The sequence below is a fragment of the Tenrec ecaudatus genome, chromosome 12 (assembly GCF_050624435.1).
Source record: "Tenrec ecaudatus isolate mTenEca1 chromosome 12, mTenEca1.hap1, whole genome shotgun sequence".
NCBI lineage: Eukaryota > Metazoa > Chordata > Mammalia > Afrosoricida > Tenrecidae > Tenrec > Tenrec ecaudatus.
The window spans coordinates 83,847,172-83,872,618 of record NC_134541.1 but is presented as its reverse complement, the minus strand read 5'-3'; the positions used below and the strand labels follow the sequence as shown (position 1 = coordinate 83,872,618).

The window sequence follows — 25,447 nt, the reverse complement described above, 5'->3', positions numbered from 1 at the left end:
GTGTTCATTCAAATTTATGTGTCAACTTGACTAGGCCATGAATCTCAATGATTTGGCAGCTGTGTAATAATGCAATGTGACAGTTATATGATGATCTCTCATGTGACCTGATGTAATAAATCAATAAAATGATTATGAGTGGTATGCAACCATGTTCTGATGTGGGAAATGCCCCAGGGGTGTGGCCTACAACACCTTTAATCTTACAAGACATAAAATGATCGATAAGTTAAAAGAGACAGGTACATACTACCCCCAAGAAAGAAGAGAAGAATTTGATGTGGAGTAGGGCCTTTGGATATGGGGGCCTGTACACTACAAAACTCCTAAATCTGGAGGGAGATTGTTGCAAACATATATGAAGATCTTCAAGAAATTCTTCTTATAGATCCTGAGAGAAGACAATGACTTTCCTCAGAGCCACCAGAGAGAGTAAGTCTTCGAGTAAATCTGGCTCTCCAAATTTTCACTTCTAACCTTCTAAATAATGAGAGAACGAATTTCTGTTTGTTAAAGTCATGCACTTACGGTATTCCAATTATAGTAGCATTAGATAACTAAAAAAAATTCCTTGGGTTGCAAGTCCCCAGATAGATAGTGGGACAGGGACATGGCTAAAGCTTTGTCAAATCTCCCATTAGCTTTGGTAAAAGCGTGAGACTGCTTTGAAACAGGGATGGTTCTGCTGGGTGGAGTTGAGGACGAAGGTACTGGCATATTGACCTTTACAATCAATACTTTGCAACATTTTCTTAGTGGTAGGTAGACGTAGGAATGCCCACAAGAAGCACTACAAATCCTATAACAATCTGAAATTAATTTTGGAGTTTTTTGGTATTAGACATTCACTCTGACAGAACATTGGAAGCCAATGTCCTTGTGAGATGCACTTATCTTAAAATGAAGAAACATCTTATACTCTTAGCAGCTGCTATAAGAATTCTTTACTCAGAATGTACTTTACTTTCTTGAGTAATTTATTTTGTCAACCTACTGAGGGAATAGATATGTTTTCAGGACTTGAGTTTGGGGCTAGCTAGTGCCTAATTTCCATGAGGAAGAAATAAAAAACAAACAATCAAAAACTTCTCCACCTAAATGATGGGTGGGGAATGAATTTAGTTTTCCTACAGAGACAAGACCAAAAGGGAAGTGTAAAAAGGGTTGCACCTCCGGAAATAGATTGTTTAGACACAAAGGGAGTCTGGAGTGGAGAACATAGGAAAAAGGGAGAAAGGAAAATATACTGACATTTTAAAACTCATGTTAAAATTGGATAAGGCAAACTATTTAATCATTTTTACAATAGTGCTTTCATTTTTGATGTATGGATTTGGGGTGCAGGGTTATGAAGGAAAGAGGATGCTCTAGAAAAATAAACTACATACATAATGGATGAGATTGTTTCTCTGCTGAAGTCACTATGAAAGGTGTATTGAATGTGTGTGTGTGTTTTATTAGTACAGAATATGTGAAAGAAGGTAGCGTGAATTAAAGTATGAAAACTTGGTTTTATTAGAAGTTGCTAACACTTCTTTGTTTTCAAAGAAATGTGTGATTGGTTATTTTTTTATTTTGGCTATCTAAAATTGTGATTATATAAATAAATTAGACTTGACACAAGAGGGCATGGAGATATGAGAGTCAGAGAAAGGTGAAATTTCAGAATGGAATGATCTCCTTTGAAGAGTTTTGCATAGCACATAGAGGCCAATTTCTCCTTCCTGCTCCACTTTGTCTTTAACGTAGTATTTTCTCAAGTGGTGACTTTCATGCAGATCCATTAGTTCTGGAACAAATATAAATCCATCTGGAACTTAATGTAAATTTGAGTTCTTGGACCCCAACTCATATCTACTAGATCAGAAACCTTGGATATAAGACTCAGAAACAGTGTTTTCAAAAGCTACACAGGGAATTAGGATATCAGCTAACATTTGATAACAAAACCTCTAAAGCAATGGCTATTATACTTCATTTAGTGATCTGTGAATCTGATTGGAAAAACATACATCTATTTTCATTCACATTAAACTGAAAATATTTCCTTCTGTTGTGAATAAAGCCCTAAAAGCACAGTTGTATTAATGGATGGTATGGTTAGAACTTATGTAAACCAGACACTCCTGAATGAATATATGGGTGGAACCCAATCTATTTTCATTCACATTAAACTGAAAATATTTCCTTCTGTTGTGAATAAAGCCCTAAAAGCACAGTTGTATTAATGGATGGTATGGTTAGAACCCAATCTATTTTCATTCACATTAAACTGAAAATATTTCCTTCTGTTGTGAATAAAGCCCTAAAAGCACAGTTGTATTAATGGATGGTATGGTTTGAACTTATGTAAACCAGACACTCCTGAATGAATGTATGGGTGGAACCCAACCTATCAGTCAGGTTGAAGCCTGATGATACCTCATTATAGTCTTGCTTTTTGTATAAGAGAGAGACTCTGAGCAGAGCAGAGCCTGCTCTTGCTCCTTTGCCTTCTGGATCTGGATCCTGCATCAGTTCATTGATGTACTGTTGTGTCACCCATGGATTTCAGAAGCTCTCAGTAGATTGCCAACCTTGGATTTTTTTCAGCCAAAATCAGACCTCTGAATCTACCAGCCTGTGGCCCACCTGTTCTTCATATTGCTTCCTGTTCATCAGCATCCATAGCTACATGAATCAAAGAAGCTTTCAGCTTGTCTGTGACATAGAGACTTGAACTGGACTGTTATTACTTAATTCTACAAGTCTGTAAGCTATTTTTAAATATAAATCTCTTTATATATTTATATATAACTGATTTTGCTTCTCTAGAGAACCCAATGTAATAAAACAAGTTTTGTATTTTCACCATTAGAGACATTTTAATAATAATTTTATTAGATAGAATTTACTTGTCACACAATTAACCTATTAAAGTGTACAAACCACATACTTTTATTCATATTCACAGAATTGTGTGAACATTACCACAATAAAAATTGGGATGGTCTCTTCCTCAAAAAAATAAACTCCATATCAATTACAATTATCTCCATTCTGCCTCATAGTCCTAAGCAACCTAGCTTACTTTTTTGAAAATTACCTGTTTTGGACATTTCATATAAATAAAATCACAACATGTGGTCTTTGGAGACTGGATTTTCTACATAGCATAATGTTTTAAAGATTCTTTCATGGTGTAGCAAATATCAAAACACCATTCCTTGCTATTGTAGAGTGATATTCCCTTGTCTGGATTGTCACATTTTATGTATTTGCGTTAGGCTACATTCTCTAAAGATGCAAGACTAATGATGCTTGTATGTGTATAAAAAGAAATCTATATCAAGAAATGACTCACACTGTTATAAAAGTGGGTAAGTCAAATCTGGTTCATGTCTGTGGGTTGAATGCAAGCTGAAGACTTCTGATTCCTGTAACTTCAGGGGCAGGTCAACAGGAAGCAAGAAGATGAAGCAGGAAGACCACAGGTTGGTGGATGCTGAGTTGAATGAATTCACGTTTGGCAGGCTGCTTATGGCTCCTCTAGCAGGAGGTAGATAAATCAGACGCAGGATGCAAATCTGGCAGTAGGTATGAGGGTATAAGATAGCGTCCACATACTGTCAATTTATACTCAGAGTGGGACACACCCTGCATGAAACCTCTCTCAATCGTTTCAAGGATGTGACCGGATTAAGGAGGTCTGTTATCCTCACAACTGCTTGGCAGCTTCACAAAAGAACCCGTAATAGAGCCGACCTCACTGTTAGATAATATAATGGGATAATTCTGGCTCACCAAAATTGACATAAAAACATAATTATTACAGTATCCATTCATTATTTGATGGACATTGGGGTTATCTTTATTTTTGAGTATTAGAAACGATGCTGTTATAAACTTTGATCTGCATGTTTTCTGTTGACATGTTCTCTTTTCTCTTGGGTTCTCATCTAAGTATGAAATCACTGAGCTATTGGAGAAAATTTAACATTTTATGTAACTAAAAAACTTTTTAGAAGTACGTTTTGAATTCCTACTGTCACTGTATAAAAGTTCCAATTTCTCAACGTCCTCTCAAATTGTTATTATGTAAGTTTTTTTTAGTATAATCATCTAATGCAGCAATTCTCAACCTGTGGGTCATGACCCCTTTGGGGTCAAATGACCCTTTCACAGGGGTTCCCCAATTCATAACAGTAACAAAATTAAAGTTATGAAGGAGCAACAAGAATAATGCTGTGGTTGGGGGTGTCATCTCAACAAGATCAACTGTGTTAAAGGGTCGCGGCACTAGGAAGGTTGAGAACCACTGATCTAATGAGATTAAGGTGTTATTTAATTGTAATTGTGATTTGCATTTCCTTTCCTAATAGTGATGATGAGCATTTTGTCATAAGGTGCTTAACCATTTGTATATCTTCTGTGACGATATGCTTATTCAAATTCTTTGCTTAGTTTTTAAAATTAAACTATCTTTATATTGCTGACTTGTAAGAAAAGTTCTATATATTCTGGATGTATCACCTATATAAATTGCGGATTCTGTTCCCATTTGGGGAGCTATGTTTTCATTTCCGATGTTTTTGAAAAATGTTTCAGTCATAGTACTGTCGAATTTGCATATTTTATTGCTTGTGCTTTTGATGATAGCTTTATTTAAGAAACTTTGTCTAGTCTAAGGTCATGAACATGTGCTCATATTTTCAGAGTTCTATAGATTTAGCTCTTACACTTAATTATTTGATTCATTTTGAATTAACTTTTCATCAACTGTGAGGTGGGACTTCATGTGTTTTGTTTTGTCTTTTATTGTAGTTATCCAGTTGTCCAACTTGTCAGTTTCTTGTACTGTAATGGCTTGTATGTTGTGATGATACTGGAGATTATGCCACTAATGTAAAAATTGCCAACAAAGGTCACTCATGGTAAATAGGTTTCAGAGGAACTTCTAGACAAAGAACAGATGAGAAGGAAGGGGCAGCCCACTTCTGAAAAATTAGCCATTGAAAATCAACACACAATGTGTGACATCATACCAACATCCCAGCCCCTCACTCAAAATGTGACTTGGGAAGCACTCAAAGAAGAATTGACCTGAGTGATAATGAATGGACAAAAGCTTTCACACCCTTCATTTGCTGATGGGGGCATGACTCAAACTGGGCAGAAACAGCTGCAAATATCCATTAATAATCAGGATATGGAATACAGGAAGAATGATTCTAGGAAAATTGGAAGGCATCACAAATGAAATGTCATGTAATCCTAGGTATTATTGAGCTGAAATAGTTTGGTATTAGCCATTTTGTATCAAGCAATCTTATTTATTATGCCAGTAATTAAAAATATAGAGAAATTATGTCACATTTATTATAAAAATAGCATTTCAATATCTATGCTTTGGAACAATGCTGTCTGTGATAGGGTAGTATTTATATATTTACAAAAATTAGTATAACTGTTATTCAAACTTAAAACCAGTGGTAACAAAATGGAAAAATTCTACAATCTTCTTCAGTCTGAAATTGATCAAACATGCAATAAACATGCATGAAATTTGAAAATTTCTGGTGATGGGAATACAAACGTTTGAAATTAAAAGAAAGGGCTATTTGTTGGAAAATAGGCCTTGGTGACAGAGCTAAGTGGTAAGTTGCATTATAAAACTCTACAAGATGAACAACTTCTTCAGTGAAAATATCTTTTACCTTTGAAAACAATACAAACTGTTTGTACAAATGGATCTTTCCAAATAGGATACACAGGAATCAAATGGACTACAGATAAGGGAAGTGATGATAGAGAAGTTTGAAATATTCTATCAAAAAAGACCAGGAAGATACCATCAGATTTTGGTCTGTGGAATAGACCATGAGTTATGCCTTTGTAAATTTAGGTTGAAGCTGAGGAAAAAAGTGTAAAAATTTATAAGAGCCAAAATACGGCCTTGTTTAGTCTAAGGTCATGAACAGATTTGACATATTGAATAGTAATGAACGAAGACCAAAGGAATTGTCAAATAACATTAAGAATACCATACTCAAAGAAAGAAAAAGGTCATTAAAAAGGCCAAAAATCAATGACCAATTTGGATGTCAGAAAGCAGTATGAAATTTTCTCATGAGGATTAAAGCAAAGGAAATTGAAGAACTGTTTAAGTCAAATAACTGAACAGAAAATTTCAAAGCACGGCTTAAGAAGACAAAGTAAGACATTATAATAAAATGAGAAATAAACTAGACTTAGAAAACCAAAAGTGAAGAACGCATTCAGGATTTCTCAAATAGAAGGAACTGAAGGGGAAAATAATGAAGCCAGAAGTTGCAATCTTGTTGTCCCAGGCTTCCATGGGTACAGTATTGAATTCTTCAGGAAGCATCAAAAACGATGGAAAGAATACACGCCGTTATAAAAAAATTGCTGACATACAAATATTTCAAGAAGTAACAAATGATCAAGAACCGATGGTAATGAAGGAAAAAGTCCAAGCTATACTGAAGTCATTAGTGGAGAACATGGCTCTAAGAACAGGCAGAATGCCAATTGGAAAGTTCTTACAAACTGACGCAGTATTAGAAGCACTCATTAGGCTATGTCAAGAAATAAAGAAAACAGTTATTTGGCCAACTGGAAAAGTTGTTCCCATTTCAAAGAAAAGTGATCTCACAGAATGCTGAAATTATTTTAAAATATCATTAATATCAAATGCAAATGAAATTTACCGAAGAAAACTCAACAGTAGTACATTGACAGAGAGCTGCCAGAAATTCAAGTCTAGAAAAGATTTAGAAAAGCATGTTGAACGAGGGATATCATTGCTGACATCAGATGAATCTTGGCTTAAAGCAGATAATGATGTTTACTTAAGTTTCAATGATTATGCAAAGGGATTCAATTGTGCTTATCATAATGAATGCTGCATAACATTTCAAAGAATTGGAAATCCAGAATATTTCATTGTGATCATGCTGAACCAGCACATACACCAAGAGGCTATGTTCAAACATAACAAAGGGATACTGCCGAGTTTTAGTCTGGAAAGGTGTGTGTGAGCAGTATATTCTCTTAACAATCTTATTCAATCTGTATGCTGAGTATATAATGTAATAAGCTAGAATATACGAAGAAGAATATGACTATGCATTCTTCTCAGGACTGAAAGAAGATTCGTTAAATATCTATGATATGCAAGTGATAACCTTGCTTACTGAAAGTAAAGAGAAACTGAATCATCTGCTGATGAAGATCAAATAATACAGCCTTTCATGGATTATAGTTGTATGAATAAATGGAGAAAATATTGAAGTTGTCAAAGATTTCATTTTATTACAATCCACAATCAATGCTTATGGATGCAACAAACAACGCATCCAATGGTACATTGCATTGGCTAAATCTACTGCACAAGGCCTCTTCAAAGTGTTAAAGGGAAAAATGCCACTTTGTGGGCTAAATGGTTCTTCACCCAAGTCATGTTATTTTCAATCGCCTCATATGCATGTAAAGATTGTACATTGGATAAGGAAGACAGAAAAATAATCAATACATTTGAATTATGGTATTGCTGAAGAAAATCAAAAGAAGCATGGACTGGCAGAAGCACAACAAAATTGTCTTGAAAGAACTAGAGCCAGGATGTTCCTTAAGCTTCAGATAGCAAGGCTTCATCTCACATACTTTGGACATAGTATTAGGAAGGATCAGTCCCATAACAACACGTATGAGGATGGCGTAGGGTTCACCTGTGTTTCATTCTATTGTACAAAGGGTTGCTATATATTGGAACTTCAGTACTGTGCTATGTGTTGGAACCTACAGAAAAAACAACATGCAATTGCCCAGCATCTTTTGTTGAAAGAAACAATATTATTCCCCTTATTTAGTTGTCTTTGTTATTTTTTCAAAATTAAATTGACAATAAATGTCAGAATTTTCATTCTGGTCTCTCAGTTATATCCCAACTATCTCAGTGATCTGTTCTTAGGTTAGTGCTACACTGTCTCAACTACTGTAGTTTTATAGTATGCTTTGAAACCATGAAATGTGCGCCTCCAAATTTGTTCTCTTGAAACGATGGTTTAGATAATATCATAAATGGGATTTCAATCTCAATTTCATTTCCAATTGTTTATTACAAATGAATGGTTATGCAGTAGGCTTCTAGATATTGATTGTGCATCCTACAGAAGCTTTTTACTTTATTAATTCTAATAAGCATGTAAGAAATTAATTTTAATAAATTATATGCAACTTTCTGAAGAAAAACTATTTGATTTGCAAATAGAGTTATTTTTATGTCTCTCTCGCAATATGGATGCCTTTTATTAATTACCTTCGCCAGAACCTGCAGTATAACATTTAAGAATGATGTGAAATGTGAAGTTTTTTGTCAATGTCCTTAATCAGACTGAGGAAGTTCTTTATTGAATTGCATATTCTCACTATAAAAAGTCCTGAAATTTACCATGTAATTTTCTCATGTCTATCATAATAATCATGTCCATTTGTCCATTTGTTCTGCTCTTTCCAATCTAGGATGAACATCCATTTAGTCATGGTGGTAGAGGTGGTGCGATGTGCCATCGAGTTGGTTCCAACTCATAGTGAATCTATATACTGCCCGGGCTTGAACTATCCTCACAACTGTTCTTATGTTTGAACCCGTTGTTGCAGCCACTGTGTCAATATATCTTGATGAATGCTTTCCTCTTTTTTGTTGCCCCATCCACTTTACCAAGCGCAATGCCTTCCAGGGACTGGTCTCTCCTGAAAATATGTCCAAAGTATGTAGGACAAATTCTGACCATCTGTGCTGTAAGATGCATTCTAGTTGTACTACTTTTAAGACAGATTTGTTTGCTCTTTTGGCAGTTCATGGTATTTCAATAATCTTTGCCAGCACCATAATTCAAATGTATTGATTCTTCTTCTGTATTTCTTATTCATTGTCCAACTTTCATATGCATATGGGGTAATTGAAAACACCAATCCTTCAGTCTGGCACACCTTAGTCCTCAAAGTAGCATTCTTGCTTTCAACATTTTAAAGAGGTCTTGTGTAGCAGAATTACCCAATGCAACACCTCATTTGATCTATAATTTTAATTTTTATGATTTTTTAGGGACTCATAGAACTCTTATCACAATCCTTACATACATCAATTGTGCCAAGAACATTTGTACATATGTTGCCATCATCATTCTAAAAACACCTGCTTCCTACTTGAGCCCTTGGTACCAGCTCATTTTTCCCTCCTTCCCTAGTCCCCCCTCCCCACTGAACCCTTGATAATTTATAAATTATTATTATTATTATGTCATATCTTACACCATCTGACATTTCCCTCACCCACTTCTCCACTGTCTGTCCCCCAGGGAGGAGGTTATATGTAGACCTTGTAATCTGTTCCCCCTTTCTCCCTCACCTTTCCTCCACCCTCCCAATATCGCCACTGTCACTACTGGTCGTGATGGGTTCATCTATCCTGGATTCCCTGTATTTTCAGTTCCTATCTATGCCAGTGTACATCCTCTGGTCCAGCCAAATATGTAAGGTAGAATAGGGATCATGATAGTGGGGTGGGGGGAGGAGGAAGCATTCAAGAACTAGAGGAAAAAATGTATATTTCATCATTGCTACACTGCACACTGACTGGCTCATCTCCTCTCCACACCCCTTCTGCAAGGGGATGTCCACTTTCCCACAGATGGTCCCTGATTCCCCACTCTGCACTCCCCTCATTCACAATGCTATGATTTTTGGGGGGTTGGTGGTCTTTGATGCCTGATACCTGATCCCTTCAACCCCTTGTGATCTCAAGGGCTAGTGTGCTTCTTCCATGTGAGCTCTTGACTGCTGGTTCCATGAGCAGTGATTCTGGATTCAAGCAAGATGAAACCCTTGACAACTTCAATCGTTTCTCTGTTTATTGTGGTATTACCTGTTGCTTCCATTGTGAGGAGTTTGGTCTTTACATTGAGTTGTGGTCCATACTGAAGGCTACAATCTTTGACCTTCATCAGCAAGTTTACTTCAAGTCCTCTTCACTTTCAACAAAGTTGTGTCATCTACATATTGTAGGTTGTTGTCTTCCTCCAATCTTGATGCCGAGTTCTTCTTCATATACTCCAGCTTCCCAGATTATTGGAGTCTTAGTCGCATGGTGAGTTACACCTTGGGCTGTTGACAAAAAGTCAGAAGTTCAAAACCACCAGTTTCTCCATGGGAAAAAGATGTGTATTTCTACTTACATAAAGATTCTCATCTTGGGAACCCACAGGCGCAGTTCTACTATGTCTTGAAGGGTAGCTATGAATTGGAATCCACTGATGGTAATAAATTTTCTTCAATTATTTGCCATCCTATCAATTGATAAATATAGTAATGCACACCTTTCCTAACTTAAATCACACAGCACTCTCTTTTTCTGCTCAAACAACTGTCTCGCCCCATGTACAGGTTACACAAGAACACACTTCACTGTGTGTTCATTGAAATGCCCATTCTTCTCAAGGTTATTCATAGTTTGTTATAATCCATACAGTTGAATATCTTTGTGGTCAATAAAATATAAGTAAGCATCTTTCTGGTATCCTCTGTTTTCAGCCAAGATCCATCTGATGTAAGCAATAATATAATTTATTCCATGAACTCCTCTAAATCAGCTAGAATTTCTAGAAGCTACTTTTCAATATACTGCTGCAATTATTCAGCTTCAGCAAAGCTTACTTGATGTGATATTAATTACCATATATTCTCTAGCATAAGTCAACCCAAATATCAGCCAAAACATATAATTTTACCACAAAAACTCCATTAAAAATGTGCTGAAAAAACTGTTGGGTCACATTTCTTTGGACTGGATACTAATATGGATATTTTCCAGTGAGTTGGCTGGGTAGTATCATCCCAATTTCTTGGAATCGATGACAGAGAGCTTCCGGTGCTGCATTAGCATGTTGAGATATTTGAATTGGTATTTGGTCAGTTCCTGGAGTCTTCTTTTTTGATAATGCTTTCCGTGCAGCTGGAACTTCTTCCTTCAGCTATTGAGCATATACTGCCTCTTGCAATTATTGAATATTGACTAGTTCAATACTTACTTTTATGTCTTTGTTTTCTCCTCTTTACATCTTTAACAAAAGTTGGATGCTTAAGGGAAACACTATAACAATACCTGATGCAGTTTTCAGTGTATGTAGAGTCACATATCATTATTACTGTCACATAACCCAAACCAAAGCTCGTTGCTCTTCAGTGAATTCTAACTCCTCATAGTAACCCTATAAGATAAAGTGGAATTTCTCCCTAGGATTTTGGGGAATGTAAATCTTTTTGAGAACAAATGCTTCCTCGTTTTCTGGTGGACTGGTTAGTAAGGCTAAATAGGCAACATTTGAGTTAGCATCCTATTACTTAATGAATTGTGTCATCAGTGCTCATTTTTACCACATAAAGGGGGAGCAAAAGGAATGTATATGTTGCTAAAGTTCATATTTCACACTTCAACACTGATTTTAAGTAGATTTATGCAGATTAAATAGGCTTATTACAATCATAAGCAAACAAAAGAAGACAAAAGCTATATAATAGCTATCGTAAAAACATGACAAGTTAATGAAAATGAAATACTAAAATTATTTACATATTCCAAAAAGAGATAGAAAAGGGAAAACAAAGAACTAAAAGTAGATATAATAAACAAATATCAATTAATAAAATACAAAATCTCTACTAGAGAGTTAATTCTGACCTGCCTTGTATGGCGGAGTAAAGCTGCTTCTTGGCTTTTTTGAGATGACAAGTCTTTAAAGTAACAGCCTTGCTATGGAGTAGCTGATGGTTTTGACCCTTGCACGTAGGATTCCACTGCTTAACCCACTGTGCCACCAAGGTTCCAGAATAATAAAACAACAATTCTAAAACTCATTGCCATCTAGCCAATTTTGACTCATAGGAACCTTTAGGACACGGTAGAACTGCCTCGGGTGGGTTTCAGAGATTAACCCTTTAGGAAGCCTCATTTTGTGGTTATCAGTCCAACACAAAACCCACTATTCCACCAGAGCTTGTAAGAGAATAATAAAATAGTATGCCTAAATATAATTGTATCAATGATTTAACTCACCAAATTGAAAGATAAATATTGTCAGACTAGATTGTCAAATTATGAACCAACTAAATTGCTTATAATGAAAATAATTCAGGAAGATTAAAAGTAAATGAATGGAAAAATATATACCATACAAATACTGAAACAAATTTGAATTACCTATATTAATATCAATCAAAGTAGATCTCAGAGCAAGACAATTTCCAGGAACAAAGAGAAATATTGCATAGGGATAAAAGCATCAGTTTACTGATAAGTCAAAAATCAGAGCTTCAAATTACATAAAGTTAAAACTGAAAGGATTGAAATGTGAAAGAAATTATCCCTAATTTTAGTTGAATACTCCAACTCTCTTCTATGATAACAGGTAAGAACTAATAGGAAGAAAATCACCACGAATATAGAACTGAACAGCACCATTGATCAAATGCCTCTAATTGGAATTTGTACAATGCTCCACCCCCAAACATTATAAGGAACTCTATTATCCAGTGCTTCTGAAGAATTCCATATAACATATCCTGTGTTATAAAACAAACTTAAACAAGTTTATGACAATTTAAATCATATAAGGCAAGTTCTGGGACCACAAAAGAATTAAACTACCAGTCAATAACAACAACAACAACCAAGACTATATCCTAAATCACAAAAATCAAATAATACACTTTCCAAAATCCATGGTTCAAAGATTTACCCTGAAATGTAAAATAGAAAATATTTTCAACAAGCAAAAATGAAACTATAACAAGTAAAGTTTGTGCAATGTAGTCAATGCACTGCTGAAAAAGGGTCTTCCAGAATTAAATGCTTACGTTGGGAAAGAAGAGTTTCAGGTGACTATTGTAAAGTTAAATCTCAATACTCTAGGAAAAGAAAAGCAAACAGGGCCAAAGAAAGAAAAGGAAGTGTAATAATAAAGAACAGAAATTAATGATACTTAAAACAGAAAAGTAAAAGTGAAAATAATAATACTAAAAGCTGGCTCTTCGAAAAATAAGTCTTTAGAAAGATGACAGAGTGCCAGGAGAGGGGAGATTACAAGGTTTTTTCATAAAGTTATTAATGACAGGAATAAAAGGAGTGCTGTGACAACCGACTGTAAGCACCAAAAGAAACACATGGTCTCAATTTTCTATCTCCTTCCACAAAGCAGTGTCTACTGAGATGTACCATGAATAGCGATGTCAGTAGGAAAGTGTGGACTGCTTTGGGTGACAATGTCAAGAAGGAGTGGTGATACCAAAATTGCTATTAACATTTTGTACAGTGTTTCAGGGGGAAAAAACTCATTATATGGTCTGGGCAAGACCTCATGTATTGCCCCTAAGACTCTGTCACTGAGTGTTAGGTGACCTGGTTGTTGTTCCTTCCACCTGCAAGTTCCTTTTTCCAAGCAAATGTGACCTGTCTTTTCTCAATTCTTTCACTTCTAATTTCTTAATATACTAAAATGGAGTGGTTCAGAGGTTTCATAATCAGTCAGAGGAGTATAATCAATGAGGTTCTCACAAAAGAATGCATATTGAGAAAATCCCCTTTGAGCTGACCATGAACCTCAGTTCTGTTTGTGACTTCATATTTGCCAAGCCTCCAAAGTATATTAAGGGGCATGGGGGAGAATCAATAAGGAGTACACATGGGAGGTCATGATAACATAGATTGTGAAATATTCCTGGCTGAGAGTGTGTCTGACTGACCTTGTGGGAAATTTCCCTTTGAGGGTGGGTGAAATGGGCTAAGTAATATTATGTAACTCATTTGTGAGAATCATGATGGTATGAGGACAAGATGGAGTCAAAGGTTCATAGAATAAATCATCTTGTGGCTCTTACAAAATTTTGAATTGCATAGAACAAGGAATTAGAATCACTTAGAATGGATCTAAGAACTTTAAGGAGGAGACTTGGTTGGCAAATGCCTGATCTGTGACAATGAGATGTTTAAAGATGTGTGTTCAAGTCAAATGTCTCCCGGAAAACTTCAGTCTTATTCCTCCTAGCCTATTGTAGAGGTTAGTAGGGTATTTTGGAATACTTAATATTGTTGACTATTTTCTTATTTATTTGAAACATGTAGTAACAGCAGGGGTGATCTGGTTGGTTTTTCCTCTGTGGTGTAACATAGCCATATCTGGTACCAAAATCAGTGGTTAGGCATATGTGAACATCACTTTGTAATACCCATCACAGAAAACTCTATGGAAAAACAGTATACCCTCCATAGAATGTTGAGTCTCTGTCCCTTCTGTCCACTCTAAGCATCCATAAAGAATAAAGAAAAAAGCTAAGCTTTTTTGCAAGGATATTTCTTGCTTAGACCCTATAAAGAATATAAGTGCAATCAATTTTACCAAAATAGTAGGTAAGCATTGGCAGAGCAACAGTGACCCATCAAACCAACTATCTTCTTCCTGAAAAATTTTTTTGTCAAAGTATATGTACCACTTGCTTTCTGTATTGTCCAGTTCTAAGGATTGTATGTACACTGCTTCGTGACTTTTGTAAATCTCACAATAACCTATGAGTTAGGTAATGCTGTTAATTATTTCCATATTCTTCATAAGGGGACTAGGAAACAGTGGGGGTAAATAAGGGGTAAAATCACAAAGAAGAAAAATACAAACACATACAGAATAGTTCCAGAATCTATGCATTATAGTCTTGGTCTAAACTCGCCATTACCTTCCACAAAGCAGTGCCTTCTGAGCTGACATGGCCTAGTAATGTCCCTAGGAAGTTCTGGGCATATGGAATGCACGAGGTGACAATGTCAGGAGGAAGTGACACCAAAGTGACTGTTAAGCTTTTGTGCAGTGTTTCAGGGAAAAAAAATTAATAAAATTTTATAGCTAGCTATAGCAAAAACAAACAGTTTTTGTTAAGTTCAACTTTCATCTATTATTACACCTACAAGGCTGAAACTCTATATTGGTAAATATGTTCTGTGGGTGTCATGGCATTTTGTTCAGTTTCACTCAACATAACTTGTTTAAGTTTTCACCAATATGCAAAACACCTCAATCAAATGTATTCCAACTCATAATGACCCTACAGAACAGAGTAGGACTGCGACATAGGGTTTCTGGGTCTGTTGTAATGTCTTAAATTTATTATTTTAGGTGTTTCTCTTCTCTTGCTTTATTTTTTTCCCCTCACTAATATTTTTGCCAATGGTTTGCCACTTTATCGACTCTAGTGGAGTCACAATGTTAAGCTGATAACCATGAGGTCAGCAGTTCAGAAGCACCAGCTTCTCCATGGGAGAAAGACTTTCTATTCCTATAATGTTACAGCTTGGAAACCAGAAGAGGCAGTCATACACTGTCCTATAGTTGGACTCGATTTCGCTTGCTGAAAGTGAGCAGGACTTAAAGCACTTGCTGATAAAGATCAAGAATTTCAGCTTTCAGTATGGATTATAACTCCATATAAAGAACACCAAGGTCCCCCAACTGGACCAATATATTATAGTAAATGGAGAAAACATTGAAGTTGTCAAAGATTCCATCTTGCTTAGATCCACAGTCAAGGACTATGGAGCAGCAGTCAAGAGGTCAAACCACGGGAAAATCTGCCTCAAGAGACCTCTTTAAAGTATTGGCAAAGTAAGTGGTTACTTTGAGGACTAAGGTGCACCTGACCCAAGCCACGATATTTTACATTGCCTCATAGGCATGTGAAAATCAGACATTGAATAAGGAAGACAGAAGAATCAATAGATACGGATTATGGTACTGGTGACAAATATTGAAATTACCATAAATTTCCAAAAGAACAAACATCTGTCTTGCAAGAAGTATAGCCAGAATGTTTCTTAGAGGTAAGGATGGCAAGACTTTGTTTCATGGACTTATTATATGTTGTAAGGAGAGACCAATCCCTGCAAAAAGACATTATACTTAGTAAAATAGAGAAGCAGTGAACAATAAAAAGCCTTAGACAAGATGGATTGACATAGTGGCTGAAACAATGGGCTCAAACATAAGAACAATAGTGATAATATCACAGGACTTGGCCCTGTTTCAGGGTTGAGACTGACTTCATGGTACCTAACATCAACAACTATTTTTTTCCTAACATAATACATTTAATGCCCACAAACAAAAAACACACAAAGCTTATTTACAACTTATAGTTGATAGAATATCTAATGCATGCATGTGAAGAGGAAATATAACCATTTCAGCCCTCATTTCTGCAACTGATCACATGGATACAGCTGAAATTCAGATCTACCTTCCTATACTATCAAGTATTTGTATTTTCCTTCACCATGAGCAAGCACCTCAGCTGGCTGTGGTTCTTTGCCTAATGGGGTAACAAACCCATCATTTCTGAAAAGTCTGAGCCACTAGTGGTCACGTAGAAAGTGGGTTGCAGTAGTTGTGCACGATTGACTTTTATCATGGGGCACGGTAGTACTACAAGGACTCCTAAGGAATCTGCTGGATTCCAAACATCTTCTCTTTCACCTAAATTCTGTAATATCATTCCAATTGTTCCTTGGTAATCAGGATTAATCACTCATATCCAATTCAGAAACTCCCTCTTTGCCTGTTGATCCAGTGGCAGGAGGATCCGAAATGGAGAGGGGGCATTGTTAACTTTGAAGTCAATGAAATCCATTTTGTGTCTCTAAATGGATTTAGAGACATTTCTAAACCTAAATGTAAATCTACATCCATTTCATGTCATCTCCAGACTTGAAGATCATAGAGCTTAAGGAATAGGAAGCAACAGTTTTTAAATAGATCACTAGGCGTAACAGGGTGTGATACCAAACCCATTTCCATTCTTGGTTCTTGCATCTGTGAATTCTTGTTACTGGAGAAGCAACATATATTGGATGCTATTTTAGAACTTTACAGCCTCCTGAAGAACATTGTGCAAACCCTGCAAGAGTGGTGGTATAATTGGGTTCATAATTGTTTTTTGTTTTTAAACACACTCATATTAATTTACTGAGAGTCTGTTATGACCACAGCAATTTACATATTGTATTTGGAAGTCATAAGGCAAGGGGGCTTCAAAAAGTTTGTGGGAAAATGGAATTTAAAAACATTTCAAATAACACATTTATTTCACTTAACTACCACTGAGATGCTCTGGAAATTTTACTGATGATATACCACAAAGAAAACACAGCATACTTCATAAATACTTTAAAGGAAAACCAACACTTTGGCAGAGTGTCTGGCTGCATAAACTCTTTATTTAAATAACACAGTACTTGGCCATGCCTGTAATTGTGTTTTTATAAGGCCACTCCATCATTCTACGAAGCTAGCTTTTTCACAATGATGGGGATCATGGTAAGACTAATAAATTCCGTGAGTCTGGGCCTATGACTTCACTCAATTGCTGCAAATCAAGCTCCTCAATTTGCGGCAATGCTGTATGGGACACTCTACTGGTGGATAAGGCATTCTGCAAAGTCAACGTTTGGGCACAAAGGCCACATGCAGGGAAGGCAATCCATTTCTAGAGTGTCTACTCCATTAAATGATTAGGGCAGGGACTGTACAGATGTGGTTTATACAATTGATGTATGTATATGTATGAACTGTGATAAGAATTGTATGAGCCCCTAATAAATTGTTAAAATTTTTTTTAAAATTTTTTAAAAGATAAAAAAAAAAGTAAACAAACGCTAAAACTAAAAAAAAAAGAATAAAATGTTGTCTTGGCCCATGACGAGAGTGGGCTAATGTAATCATCCTCCCATCAGTTGCTTCCTGATAATGGAACTCAATGTTGGTCTCTGATATGTTGTGTACCATCATGTAATTTCTGTTTGTTTATATTCGAAACAAGTAGAAAATAGGACCACTCCTTTTGGAATGTAGCACACCTTTTCTGAGTCATAATTTGCTTCTCATTCTTTGGATCTTGCTGGGACTTAAGTCTAGTTATATATCTAGAGGAAATAATGGGAAGAGGAGTACTTCCTGGGAATATTCCCTAAGTTTTTGTAAAGCATCTATCTCAGGTGCCATATTGGACACAGTTAAACTAGTCTCATTAAATGTGGGCAAAAAGAATAACATTTTACTCATGATGGATTAGCTGTGCAGTCTTTTCTGATACAGGCAGAGCTATCAGTTAGAATGGAGGCAGAGTTATTGTAATCAGATTTCAGAACTAATTTACTAATTTTATTTATCCTTATTTTTTTATTTCTCTATAATCAATCACTCAGTACCAAATGTCCTAGGCTGGGTTCTACAGAGAAGCAAAACTAGTGAAGTTTATATATGTACAGATATATATGTGGGAAAGCTCCAAATCCATGGATCAGTTGACTTGCATAGGTGCAGGGCCTAATGAACCCACAACTGACTTTCAAATGACAGGTTCCTGACTCCAAAGAAAAAAAGAAGCATGCTAGGCTGCTAACAACTCCCAAGATGGGTAGACAATATGACAGGCTTTGAATGACATTTGAATGAATCAAAGGTCAACAGGCAAGATGGCGGACTCTTGCTAACTCCCAGGATTCAGAGATAATACAGTATGCCAGTGACTCAAATCCAAAGAACTGGAATAAAACCAGAAAAAAGCAAGCAAGCTTTCCCACAGAATGGTCTTACTTTGGAAGCAAGTCACTCCCTCAAGGGAATGACATCAAGGGGAATTGCTAGGTTTGAGCTGTCATACTTCTGAGATTCTTAGCCCAACCAAATAGACAGAATAAAATAACTTTCACACTGTACTTTCTATTTCTCTATTGAGTTTGTCATCTTGCTTTCCAATTGTTTTATCAATTCTTCCAGATGCTTTTTAATGTTTCCACTGATATATTTGAACTGTCTGAATATTAGTCTTTTGAATTTGTTGTCAATTAATTCTATCAGTTTTTCCTCAAAGATTTTCTATCTTTTATATTGTTCGTGTCATTTTATCCTATTGCTATTTTCCCCTTATGATTTGCAATTGACTGCTGTCATGGAGACAATAAGATTCTATTTATTTGTTTATATATTTCCTTATTTATTGGCTTTTTACAGGTATGATAGCTTTTTTAAAAAAATCATTTTATTGGTGTCTCGTACAGCTCCTCACAATCCATATATACATCTATTGTATCAAGCACACTTGCACATGTGTTGCCATCATCACTCTCAAAACATTTTCTTTCTACTTGAGCCCTTGGTATCGGCTCCTCATTTTCCCCCTCCCATCCCCATCCTCCATCCCTCCCTCACAAATTCTTGATAATTTATAAATGATTATTTTGTCACATCTTACACTGTCTGATGTCTCCCTTCACCTACTTTTCTTCTGTCTGTCCCCCAGGGAGGGGGTTATATGTAGATCATTGTGATCAGTTGTCCCTTTTTCCCCCACCTTCTTCTTCCCCTCCTGGTATTGCTTCTCTCATTATTGGCCATGAGGTTTATCTGTCCTGGATTCCCCATGTTTCCAGCTTCTATCTGTACCAGTGTACAACCTCTAGTCTAGCCAGATTTGTAAGGTAGAATTGGGATCATGATAGTCTGGGAAGGAAGCTTTAAAGACCTAGAGGAAAGTTGTGTTTCATCGGTGCTATACTGAATCCTGACTGGCTCGTCTGCTCTCCACGACCTTTCTGTAAGGGGATGGCCAATTTCCTACAGATGGGCTTTGGGTCTCTACTCCGCACTCCCCACATCATTCACAATGATATGATTTTTTTGTTCTTTTATGCCAAGTACCTGATTCTGTTGATACCTCGTGATTACACAGGCTGGTATGCTTCTTCCATGTGGGCTTTGTTGCTTCTGAGCTAGATGGCTGCTTGTTTATCTTCAAGCCTGTAAGACCCCGGATGCTATATCTTTTGATAGCTGGGCACCATCTGCTTTCTTCACCACATTTGTTTATGTACCTGCTTTGTCTTCAGCAATTGTGTCGGGAATGTGAGCATCATGGACTATATGGGTATTATCTTGCTATATCTGGAGAATGCCCTTTTCCTCTTTATATTTTTGTCATCTATTTCTTTTGTATTATTTTAAATTATGATGTTTTTTAGTATTGGACTGTCTGTGGCTAGGACACATTTGGTTGTACAGAGTATAGTGGGCCAGGTTCTCTAATTTCTCACTGGTGGGTATAATGGGTCATCTGTCATTGGGCGTGCATATCTTCTCTTATAGGATTTCATGGAAGCTATGAGATTTCAAGTGTCAGGTGGTCAGGAACCCTCCACCTAATTTTTAGTGGGGTTTTGCGATTCCTCTGCAATGGTTTTTGCTGTTATTGTGAACTCTAAGCACAATAGTCATATTTTCAGACCCCTGGAAGCAGTACAACTTCATTGGTTTGGGGAGACCCTCTACATAATTTTGGAATTGTGTCCTAGTGACAGGGTGGGGGGGGGTCTTCTTGCATTTTTTTTTAAAAAAAACAACAGAGGGGATAGGTAGATCATGGAAGGTACACACTGTGGGCAGGTCACTAGAGAAACCTTGCCTCACACGTTGGGTAGGGATCAGAGTGGCTATAGGTAGGGTGAGGAAAACAGTGAGTGAGAAGAACTTCCTGGATGTTTCACTATTCAGGCCAAGAACATTCATTTAAGATGAATTGATCTAAGTTAACATCTTAATAATTTCTGAAAAATAAGTAACCAAGGGAACTCTGTGAAATATGGGCCTGAGTAGGTAATAAGAGTTGAACCCTTCCACACTAGTATCAAGAAAGACAACTAGAAATGTGCACTTAAATTTCTAAGGGCTCTTAAAATTAAATGGAGCACCGTGGTAAAATGACAGTATGCTGAAACAAGAAATGTGACATTATGATAAAAAAAAATTTTTAAATACCTATTGTTTCTGCCTTTTCCATTTCCTGTTCTTTGGTTCTAGCAGTGGCTGCAATGGAAAAAAAACAGACTACGTTCAGTATTCCCAGAGATAGAACCCAGTCTCTGGTTCTGGGGTGAGTGAAGAAGATTTTGTGGGAAGACTGTTCAACATGTCTGTTATAATCTGTCTGGGAGTGTCCTAAAGGAAAGAAACCTAAGTCTGGTCTGTCCACCAAAGTAAAAAAGAGGCCTCCATAACCAATGGACAAGCATATATATTTAAATTCAGAGATGGCAGAGGAGAGAGGAGAATGCAGAGACTGGATGAATACCTGAGAATATTTTATAGAAATTAATATTTTCAAAAACACTATGTGTATGCTCAGAACTAGCACATTGTAATAGTCTATTGTCTCATATTCAACAAAAAATTCACAAAGGACTTCTTAAAAATCTGGAAGCAAGGTCACTCATAATGGACAGGTTTCTTTATCATTCAGACTAAGAGGAACTAGGAAGAAAAATCTGGTCACCTACTTCCTACAATTAGCCAGTAAAACTTTATGTATCACAACACAAAATTGTCTGGCTTGCTTGCTCACAGCTCATCCAGAGGAATCAATCACTAGCGAAAGACATCAGGTTTGGTGAAGTAAAAGGCCAGTAAGGACAAGAAAGGTCCTCGGTGAAATGGATTCACCTTTTAGCTATGATAGACTCAAATAAACTAGTGATCATAAGGATGCTCCTTGATTGGACTCTCCAAAAGATTGAACAAATCTGTCTTAGAATTACAGTCAGAATTCTCCTCCAAAGCAAGGAGGGTGAGATATCATCTTATGTATTTAAGCATAGTATCGAAAGGTACCAGATCCTGAATAAGGGCATTATGCTTGGTAAGGGGAGTAAATAAAGAAAGACCCTCATCAATGAGATATAATGACACAAAGGCTGTGAAAACGGGATCAAACATAGGAACAATTGTCAAGAGTGCACAGGGCTATACATGGTTTCATTCTGTCATACATGGGCTCACAATGAGCAGAAACCACCTTCATAGCACCTGACAGCTACAGGAGAAGAGTAGGTGGCAGGACTCAAAGAATGGAACAGCACATCTACGTATAGCCTCCCCCCTGGGGGACGGACAACAGAAAAGTGTGGGCAAAGAGACGTCGGACAGAGCAAGATGTGACAAAATAATAATTTATAAATTATCAAGGGTTCATGAGGGAGGGGTTAGCGGGAGGGAGGGGAAAATGAGAAGCTGATGCCAGGGGCTTAAGTGGAGAGCAAATGTTTTGAGAATGATGAAGGTAACGAATGTACAAATGTGCTGGACACAATGGATGTATGTATGAATTGTGATGAGTGTTGTACGAGCCCCCAATAAAATGATTAAAATAAATTTTAAAAAGGGAAAGATCCCTTAAATATTAAAAAAATAATCTTTTTAACATAGGGTTTAAGGAAGATTATTCTTTTTATTTAATGAAAATATATTTTCTTTAAAACAGTACTTATGAACAACAATAAGAATGAAGACTCAGTGCACAATATTAGAATACTTAACCTTTTATATTGAATTTTCTACCATGCAGTCAGAACCTTGAAGCTTCAAAGGGAAGGTAAAGTACATCACCTTTCATAGTATTGTTACATAGTAGGAATTTAATAAATATCTATTGAATGAACTTATAAAACCAATCCTGTTGCCAACATGTCAATTCCAATGCATAGAGACCCTACAGAACAGGATTTTCAATGCTATCAAGCTTTTGGGATGCATATTGCTACATTTATCTCTCATGGTATAAGTGACTGTCTAGTAAAAATGTTTGATGTTTGCATACATTCATTAAGAAATTGAATGCCTAACCACTGCCTCACCAGCAGCTTTGAAAACAGACAAGAAATATTATATGGAAGATGACAAATCAAAATCATAATACCTATGAACTTGAGGATATTCAATCAAAATACTTTCTTAGGGTGATAAGTATATACAAAGTCTCAAGTAGGATAAATGAAATGAATTCACATCTAGAGTCATGGCTGGAGCACAGAATCCTAAATAGCAACCAGAAGAGGCAAGCATTGAGAGAAATAATAACTGGAGTGGGACGTTGAGTACAGGTACTGGAGGCGCTAACAGGAAGAAAAGAAGTTTCAGGAAATGTCCAAAACACTCCAGTGAAGACAACACTGTAGAAGAATGCTGCTGAGGTGTGGGAGATAATTAAAGAGCTGGAGCTGGGAAACACGTGAGATACTCAGGCTACCACTACAGCAGTTATTGTGGGTACGTAGAAAGGAAGAGTAGTCATCATAGAAAGGTGATATTACCGCTGGAAAAGATATGGTTTTGTAACCAAAAGAGAAACCTGAAAAGGAATGACAGGATAAAGACATTATGGTTGTTGGGTGGAAAGTGTCATGGAATGGATGGTGCCGGAATAGAATAAAAGAAAGATAGAGGGTGGAGGCATGGCTGACTTCTGCCTCATGACAATAGATTTGGGATTGTGAGGAGTTGGATTCTCCTTCTAGTTTGTGTATCCAGAGGAGGTCAGAGGTGGCTTCTGTGCTATTTTCACAATAATACATAGTATAAAATATATATTTATAATGCATTTCACTATATCTTTTTACTAGACATAAACACCTTGAGTCACAATTATCGATTCACCATTATGAATAGTCTGTATAGGAAGCACAAGTTTAATTTGGATCAATGGTGAAATAGAATGCTTATTGAAAGGTGACATTACCTTGCTGGGTAGCAGTAAAATATTTAAAACTGTTTATTTGCTATGTACAGAGACCTCTTCAAAAAGAAAGTTTGCTATTCTTATTAATACAGGGAAGCTATGGTCCAGAGCATGTAAACAATATGTGCAGTGGGGAATATGGGAAAAGGAAATGCTTATAATGATTTTCATCATCACATCATAAAGTAACTGCTAATGGCATAAATAATAGGCCAAGGCTGAAATCCCTAGGGCTCATTTGTGATCTCAGGGAGCCTAGGCTGGCCCTCCCCATCTTTCCCATTCTCTGCATGTATGGCAGCTCACTTAATAATGGAAGCAAGGTTTTGTAGTTTAGAAATGCAAGGAACAATGGTTTTCTATCTGTGAGTCAGTTCCAAAGTCAAAGGGAACAACACTACTGAATGCCCATGCTGTACTAGAATTTATTCTTACACAAATTCTAGTGATCTTAACTCCAAATTGAATTAAATCAAATTAATTGCTGTAAGATGAATTCCAATTCATGGCTGATGACTAAATTGAAACCTAGAAAGTATCACAGGTCTGAAGTTGGGAGAGATATTTGAAGGTGGGTCTACGAGATTCCTGCTATAAATCCTTTCAGTTTTCCTCACCTGGAGACAAATGCTCTCCAATTGAGGGAACTTTGCTTTGCTCATGACTCCTTTACTGAGGGGTCCCACGAAGGGTGGTAGCAGAACTCATGGATGAGAACATGCCATGCCTTTGCTGTGTGGTCTCTAAATATCACTTAACTTTGATGCCTTGACCTCTTCATCTGTAAAATGGGATATGCTTTTGGCCAGTGAAAAGCAATGATTAATGAGATCATGATGGAGTATGTTAAACCCATGGAAGACTCATGTACTATGGAGTAAAATACACATTTCTTCCTCCGTTCTATTTCAACTATGTCTTACAAAGTGGCATAAGAAAAAGTAAAAGATTTTCCAGAATTTTATTGCATAACATGTAATCATTTACATATAAAGGTTAAAACCATTTATCTTAGTTAGCAATGCAAGACTATTACCTGATTTTGTTTTGGCACTGCCATAAGTCTCAAAAGTTTAACCAGACTTAATTTATTTATTCCCTAAATAACATGGATTATAAATAGTGACATTTTAAATTACTACAGTTCCAACCACCTTTAAGGAAGGCTTCGAGGTTTAATATTTCTCATAGGGAGAGTTTGCAGAATAGCTTAGTTTCAGAACAACTTTTAGCTTGCTATGACTTTCTCAAAAGTTATGGATAGGGAAGTGTTACCAATATTTTAAAATATCATTAATAAATACTTATGTGGAAGAGTCACTAGAATTAGTTACTATTCCTTGTTGTATGTTCCCTGCCTAGCAATCCAAGCGAAATGTACTTGGATATGTGTGAAGAAAATATTTTTTTATAACGTGGATGGTAAGTACTAAGGAGGCACAGAGAATTTGGATACTCAAGAGAAAGCTACCTTACATCTAGGACTTCTGATAAGAATTTATAGAGGACTCTCATATTTATTTATGAGGCTTGTTGGTTTGGATTTATGAAACTCTTCTATGTATGAACATGGACTCTTCTGGTGATAAACATGGTTAAAGAATTTGTCTGCTAATGGGAAGATTGGAAGTTTGAGTCTAATCAAAGGTGTCTTAGAAAAAGATTCTTGGGAGAGGAGACCAGGGATGGAGGAGAAAAAAGGAGGAGCTGATACCAAAGGCTCAAGCAGAAAGCAACTGTTTTGAGAATGATGATGGCAACAAATACACAAATGTGCTTGACACAA

The 25,447-nt window shown here is 36.4% G+C and overlaps 1 non-coding gene across 1 annotated transcript; it reads right to left on the bottom strand.

Annotated features, from left to right (window-relative positions):
• Window positions 1-17,205: 17,205 nt before the first annotated feature.
• Window positions 17,206-17,342, bottom strand: LOC142423632 (small nucleolar RNA SNORA15). Its single transcript, XR_012779240.1, has one exon. It is a non-coding gene; the product is annotated as a small nucleolar RNA SNORA15 (small nucleolar RNA).
• Between the last annotated feature and the right edge of the window lie 8,105 nt (window positions 17,343-25,447).